The sequence below is a fragment of the Gekko japonicus genome, unplaced genomic scaffold, assembly GCF_001447785.1.
Source record: "Gekko japonicus isolate JY-2015 unplaced genomic scaffold, Gekko_japonicus_V1.1 scaffold5252, whole genome shotgun sequence".
In the NCBI taxonomy this organism is placed as follows: domain Eukaryota; kingdom Metazoa; phylum Chordata; class Lepidosauria; order Squamata; family Gekkonidae; genus Gekko; species Gekko japonicus.
In genome coordinates, this window is record NW_015163781.1 from 47,757 (window position 1) to 53,956 (window position 6,200).

The 6,200-nt window shown below is 47.9% G+C and overlaps 1 pseudogene; it reads left to right on the forward strand.

The window, feature by feature from the left end:
- LOC107107629 overlaps positions 1 to 1,851 on the forward strand; it is a 7,059-nt pseudogene extending 5,208 nt beyond the window's left edge.
- The last annotated feature ends 4,349 nt before the right edge of the window (positions 1,852 to 6,200 follow it).

A 6,200-nucleotide genomic window follows, 5' to 3' on the forward strand; every position in this document is an offset into this window, starting at 1 on the left:
AATGCTCCGAGTGTGGAAGGAGATTCACTCAGAGTGGCAGTCTTCAACAGCATCAGAGAACCCACACAGGGGAGAAACTGTTTGAATGCTCAGAGTGTGGAAAGAGATTCAGTGAGAGTGGCACTCTTAAAAGGCATCAAAGAACCCACACAGGGGAGAAACCCTTTGAATGCTCAGAGTGTGGAATGAAATTCAGTCGGAGTGGCCATCTTCAACGGCATCAAAGAACCCACACGGGAGAAACCTCTTGATTGCTCAGAGTGTGGAAAGAGATTCAGTGAGAGTGGCACTCTTAAAAGGCATCATAGAACCCACACAGGGGAGAAACCTTTTGAATGCTCAGAGTGTGGAAACAGATTCAGTCAGAATCGCACTCTTCAACAGCATCCAAGAATCCACAAAGGGGAGACCCATTTTCAATGCTCAGGTTATAGAAAAAATTCAGTCAGAGTGGAACTTTTGAAGGGCACGTAGGAATTCACAGAGGAGAAAAACCGTCTGAATGCCTAGGGTGTGGAGCAAGATGCAACAGCGTCTATGAATCCTTGTACTGGAGAAAGAGCTTTAGGCATGACTGAAGACTGAATTAGACCTCACAAGGAAAAAAAACCAGAATTTGCTCTCAGGGTGGAAGCAGTTTTTAAGACCAGCTCATATCTCCTTAAGCACTAATGAATCCACACAGAGGAGGAACCTCATAAATACTCACAGTGTGTCAAGAGCTTGAAACAGAGACCTTCCTGTTCCTCAAAGAATCCCCACAAGGATGAAGCTCCCTGTAGTTGGTTCTGTAGGACAGCATGTAACCAGACCAGGATTGCCCTGATGATTGTGCGCCAGCCCTCAGACACCCGGACCAGCAGAAACCCTTCCAGCTCTTTGTATATGAATGGGAGGGACACAAGAGTGGCCTGCCTGCACGCGCACAATCACTGCTACCACCCTAGCTGTTAAAGAAGCCCGGAAACTGACCCTTGAGTGGGGCATGCATGTCTACTGACCCCACTCCATTGCCTCTTCACTCCAACAGTGAGGAGTAAAGGGATTCACCCAGTTTCGCCTTGCCAAGTATGAAGCCTTATTCCTGGAACCTGAAGACATCACGTTTGAAGCCTATAGCCGGCTCAGTCTTGCCACTTTCTTCCCCATTCCGGATAAAAACCTGGAACATGACCGCATTGAACACACTGACCAACAGACCATCAGCCGCATAGACCTACAAGATGGGCCTCTATGCAACCCAGACGTGGAACTGTGGATGGCAGCTCCTTCATGCAAGAGAGAATCCGCCACACGGGATGTGCAATCTGTACTGGACACTCTGTACTTGAGACCCATGCTCTCCCTCCGTCCTCGTCTGCCCAACTGGCAGAACTGCATGCCCTGGACAGGGCTCTTCAACTTGCAAGAGGTAAAGGAGCCACCATCTATACAGACTCTAAATGTCCCTTTGGAGCGGCTCATGCCTTTGGCACCCTGTGGAAAGAGAGGGGCTTTCTAACAGCTGACGGGAAGCCCCTCAGACATGAACAACAGATTTTTGCACTTTTGGAAGATATTCACCTCCCTGCTGAAGTTGCCATCATATACATTCATGACCACCAGCGCCTGAACTGCCCAGGAGGGTATGGCAACCACTGCGTAGACAAAGCCACTAAAGAAACCCGTAGGCCGCTCGCCGCTCGCCCTCATTCCAGCTTTTCCACCTGCCTGAACGACCAGTTTATACCAAAGAAGAATGGCAACACGCAACGGAACAACGTACAGCCCAAGACAAAAGAGGATGGTTCATCAACCCAGACGGCCGGATCTGGCTCCCCCGCACCCGTTAGCCGAGATTTTCGATGTTGATCACCAGTCCCCCCACCACGGAGGAACAGCCATGGCGGTGACCCCCCTCCGTTCAGTCATTTCCGTTGGACTCTTTCAAGAATCCCAGAGAACGGTTAAAGCCTGCCTGACCAGCCACACCCCGTTATATTGTTAAAGTTGTATTATTAAAGATGCAATAACTAAGCAGACTAGTGGTTTTGTATTATTTATTGTTCATATAGAGGTGAGCCATAAATGTCAAAAAAGTTACTGTATAATGTGTAAGGATGTCTTTAAGCACTAAGTGGGAGTATAGGACATAAGCAGTCCATTGTGAACACCTGTTAAGGCAAACGGATCTGTTTGTATGCCCGGGATAAGATTCTCTAGTAAAATGGATGAAAGAACCAGGGACTAATCCACCCGGCTTGACGGGCCATCGCGGTCCAGCCCTCGTCTCCAACCCAAAATGGCATGACCGAGTCCAGCTATCCATCAAAAATATGTTTGCTGTCAAAGTTGCCAAAGTCATGCCTGCTGACCGCTGCCTGTTTTTCAAAGGATGTATATCTACCTGCCTCCATGTTAACCAACCACCCACTCGAGTGTAACCTGACAGAATCCACTCCATTTTATGCCTGGCACACTACATTCTCCAGAGGATTTTTCCTGTTCTGTGGACTAAATACTTATTCAACATCCTGGGCGGCCCTTGTGTCTATGGCCGCCTAACAATTTTCCTGATTCCATGGGAAATCACAACTGCTCTTCCCCGCCCTAAGCGCAGCTACACTGAGATTGATAAGAAATGTGACCCCTCAATGAGATTGTTTTCCACCGGTGATTCTATTGCCTTGGTCGCCCCTCTGGTCGGGGGCCTGCCTTGGCTGCCATCAACTCTGAAAACTTAGATGCCCCTGTTTGCAGACTGACCTGTCCGGTGAATGATACTTCCTCCCAGGTTTTGTGGGGAGTGTGCTGTGTGATCTGCATGGTACTGAAAAAGCTACCATCCAGAATAGAATGGCTATAGACTGACATGTGTTGTTTGAACCTGAGTGATCATTCAGCCTCCATTCAATGAAATATCAAGAATATTTAAAATATTTCCAAAGAAATTATATTTTTTCGGGGGGGGGGGGATTGGTTTGAGAGTTGGTTCACTGGTTTAAGATCTATTGTTTATATTGTTTAACATCTGTTCTGGCGAAAATTGTATTGATCTATGGAATTTGTCTCTGCGTACAATGAACCCCCAGCTCATGAGCTAAACAAGTGACAATGGTTGCCAGGTATTGGGCTAAGGATCCTGAGTACTCAGTTCCAGTGGACAGAGCTCTTGATGGTGGCAGTGAGCCTTAGGGTGGTCATTTCACCAAGAGGGGGGGATTGTAGCACAAGGGGAAAATGAATGTGATTTCTGACACTCTCTCCTTGATGTATATTGACAGCTGTCACTGTGCCTTCAAAAGTTTAATCATGATAGATCCAGATTTTGGCATGTAACCTAGAATCTTTTGATTACAAAAACTTATAGCAGAACATAAATTTTGTATCTGCATTTCTGTGTATAAGAAGCCTCTGCAGAAGGCATTAGGATGCAAATAAGAATGGAATGCTATTTAGGAGTCGCAAGGCCGCCGAGAGCGAAGTTTAATGTGATTCACAGCTCTTATCAGCCAGCTCTCCACATGTGAGCCCAGGAAGGGACCCGGTGTTTTCTAATGTTCCCAGTGTTCTCTAATGTTCCCAGTGTTCTGAAGACAAGGTAAACAAGTGTAATTACTGACACCACTGAGAGATGCACCGAGTCAAATGAAATTTGTATGAATGAATGAATGAATGAATGAATGAATTTCTGCACAATGGGATTTCCCCTCTTACTCATATATTTTTTTAAATAAATTGTCCTTCTTCTAACAAAAGGGCAGCTCCTCCCCTCTGTGTTCCTTCATGCCGATTCCGGCCTTCTTAGGCAAGGCCTGCCAACTCCAACTCTTCCCAGAGCTGAAAGGGATTTACAGTCTACTGTCACCCTGACCTGTTCCACTTTTCCTAGTGGTTTGCGGTCGATCGAGAACGCTCACCTTTTTGCTTTAGATCTTACATTTTGAGACATTCCTGTAACTTTTCCATATGATACACAAATGCTATATTCTCCTGATACTTTTCATCAAAATATCCCTTCAGCAGGGGCAGCAGCTAACAGAATAGTTGGAACTTTTATCTCCAGGTCTGCCCCTGACCCTCGCTGTCTAGCTCGAGAGTCCAGCCTCCTCATTGCTCTGGCAGGCTCAGACCGCTTATCTGAATTTTGGCCACTTAAATGCAGTTACATTAGAGACCGCCAGTGCCACATCCTGGCCATGTCCACTGGGAGCACGGTGTGGTGTAGTGGTTAAGAGCAGCAAGACTCTCATCTGGAGAAACGGGTGTAGTTCCTCACTTCTCCACACGAAGCCTGCTGGGTGTGACCTTGAGCCAGTCACAGTTCTCTCAGAACTCGCTCAGCCCCACCTACCTGATCAGAACAAAACAGCAGCCATGTTGGATCAGACCATTGGCCCATCCAGTCCACACTTTTTCACACAGTGGTCAAAACCCAGATGCCATCAGGAGGTCCACCAGTGGGGCCAGAACTCCAGATACACTCCCAGTGTTGCCCCCCCCCCCAACCACCAAGAATACAGAGCATCAATGCCCTGGGCGTAGTGTTCAATCTATGCCTTGTGGCTAACAACCACTGATGAGCCTCTGCTCCGTATGTTCATCCAGTCCCCTCTTGAAGCTGATAAGAACATAAGAGAAGCCATTTGTGGGGAGAGGGAGAGGAAGGGATTGTAAGTCGCTTTGAGACTCCTCAAGGTAAAGAAAAGCAGGGTATAAAAGCCAACCCTTCCTCTTCTGCTGCTCTCTGCTGTTCCCAGGGGATTATCTGCACAGGCAACCAAGATTCCCTACCTGGTCTTTCCGAAATGACAGGGATCCTGGTGCTTGTCGTTTTTCTGCCATTCCACCTAAAACTTTGTTGGCATTTGAGGGCACATCCCGGTCCAATGCACACTGGTGGGCCAAAGCACTCTCTGAAGGCGATGCTGGTTTTACTGCACGGACCAGGGATACTTGTGCCTCTGGCCCATGGGGAGAGGTGGAGCAAGGTGCAAATAACAGATGGGAGAGTTGGAGATACAGCTTCAATACAATTAGCAGGTCAGTATCCAGAAATAAGGAGCTGCGGTGGCTCAAGTGGCTAAGACGCTGAACTGTAGGCTGTGGAAGGTCAGTAGTTCAGCAGTTCAAGACCCAAGTGTGCCGCATGATTGAGTGAGCTCCCATCTCTAGTTCCAGCTCCTGCCAACCCAGCAGTTCGAAAGCAAGACATTGCAAGTAGATGAATAGGTACCACTTCGGTGGGAAGGGAACAGCGTTCCGTGCGCCTCAGTGTTTAGTCATGCCGGCCACATGACCACGGAAATGTCTTCAGACAGCGCTGGCTCTTCGGCTTTGAAACGGAGATGAGCACCGCAACCCTGGAGTCAGATTCGACTGGCTTTCGAGCAAGGGAACCTTTACCTTTATCCAGAAATAGCGTTGTTTTTAAATGAAACTATATCACAACTGCTCCTGCCAACCTAGCAGTTCGAAAGCAAGAAATTGCAAGTAGATAAATAGGGACCACTTCGGTGGGAAGGTAACAGCGTTCCATGCTCCTCGGTGTTTAGTCACGCCGGCCACATGACCACGGAAACGTCTTCGGACAGCGCTGGCTCTTCAGCTTTGAAACGGAGATGAGCACCACAACCCTGGAGTCAGTCTCAACTGGCTTTCGCAAGGGAACCTTTGCCTTTACCTATATCACAACTAACATGTATGGGAAATAGTTATGAAGAATTTGGAAAACCTTGGAAGCCTCTACACACCAATCCCACAGGGGTAAAAGAAACCTGGGGGAAGGGGGGAACCTCTTGGCAAATGGTACCTTGAAATCAGGTTTTAGAACTGGGGAGAGAGTTGAATGGGATGTTTAGAGAAATATATCTAACAAGGGTTTTCTCAGAACTCTTCCGGGTCCATTGAAGTGTTTTTTAATTTTTGTGTGTGTGTGGGGGGGAAGTTACCTGGTTCTTCCTTAGGGAAACACTGCCTCCAGTGGGTAAAACAGGGCTATGTCTTTCCACGTGTTAAGAAACGCTTGGCTAAGTGGACGCCCGCACAACAGTGGTCCCAAACTGCTGAGGCTCCCATCAGAAATCTTTTCAATCTCCCACCTGTCAGAAATACAAGATGAGGGCTCTGGAGGGAGGGAGGTCTGGCGCTAGCATGGGGTGTGCGTTGTGGGGCAGTGGACATGTGGCTGTCATGTGATGTCATGAGAGAGGCCCTGCTAG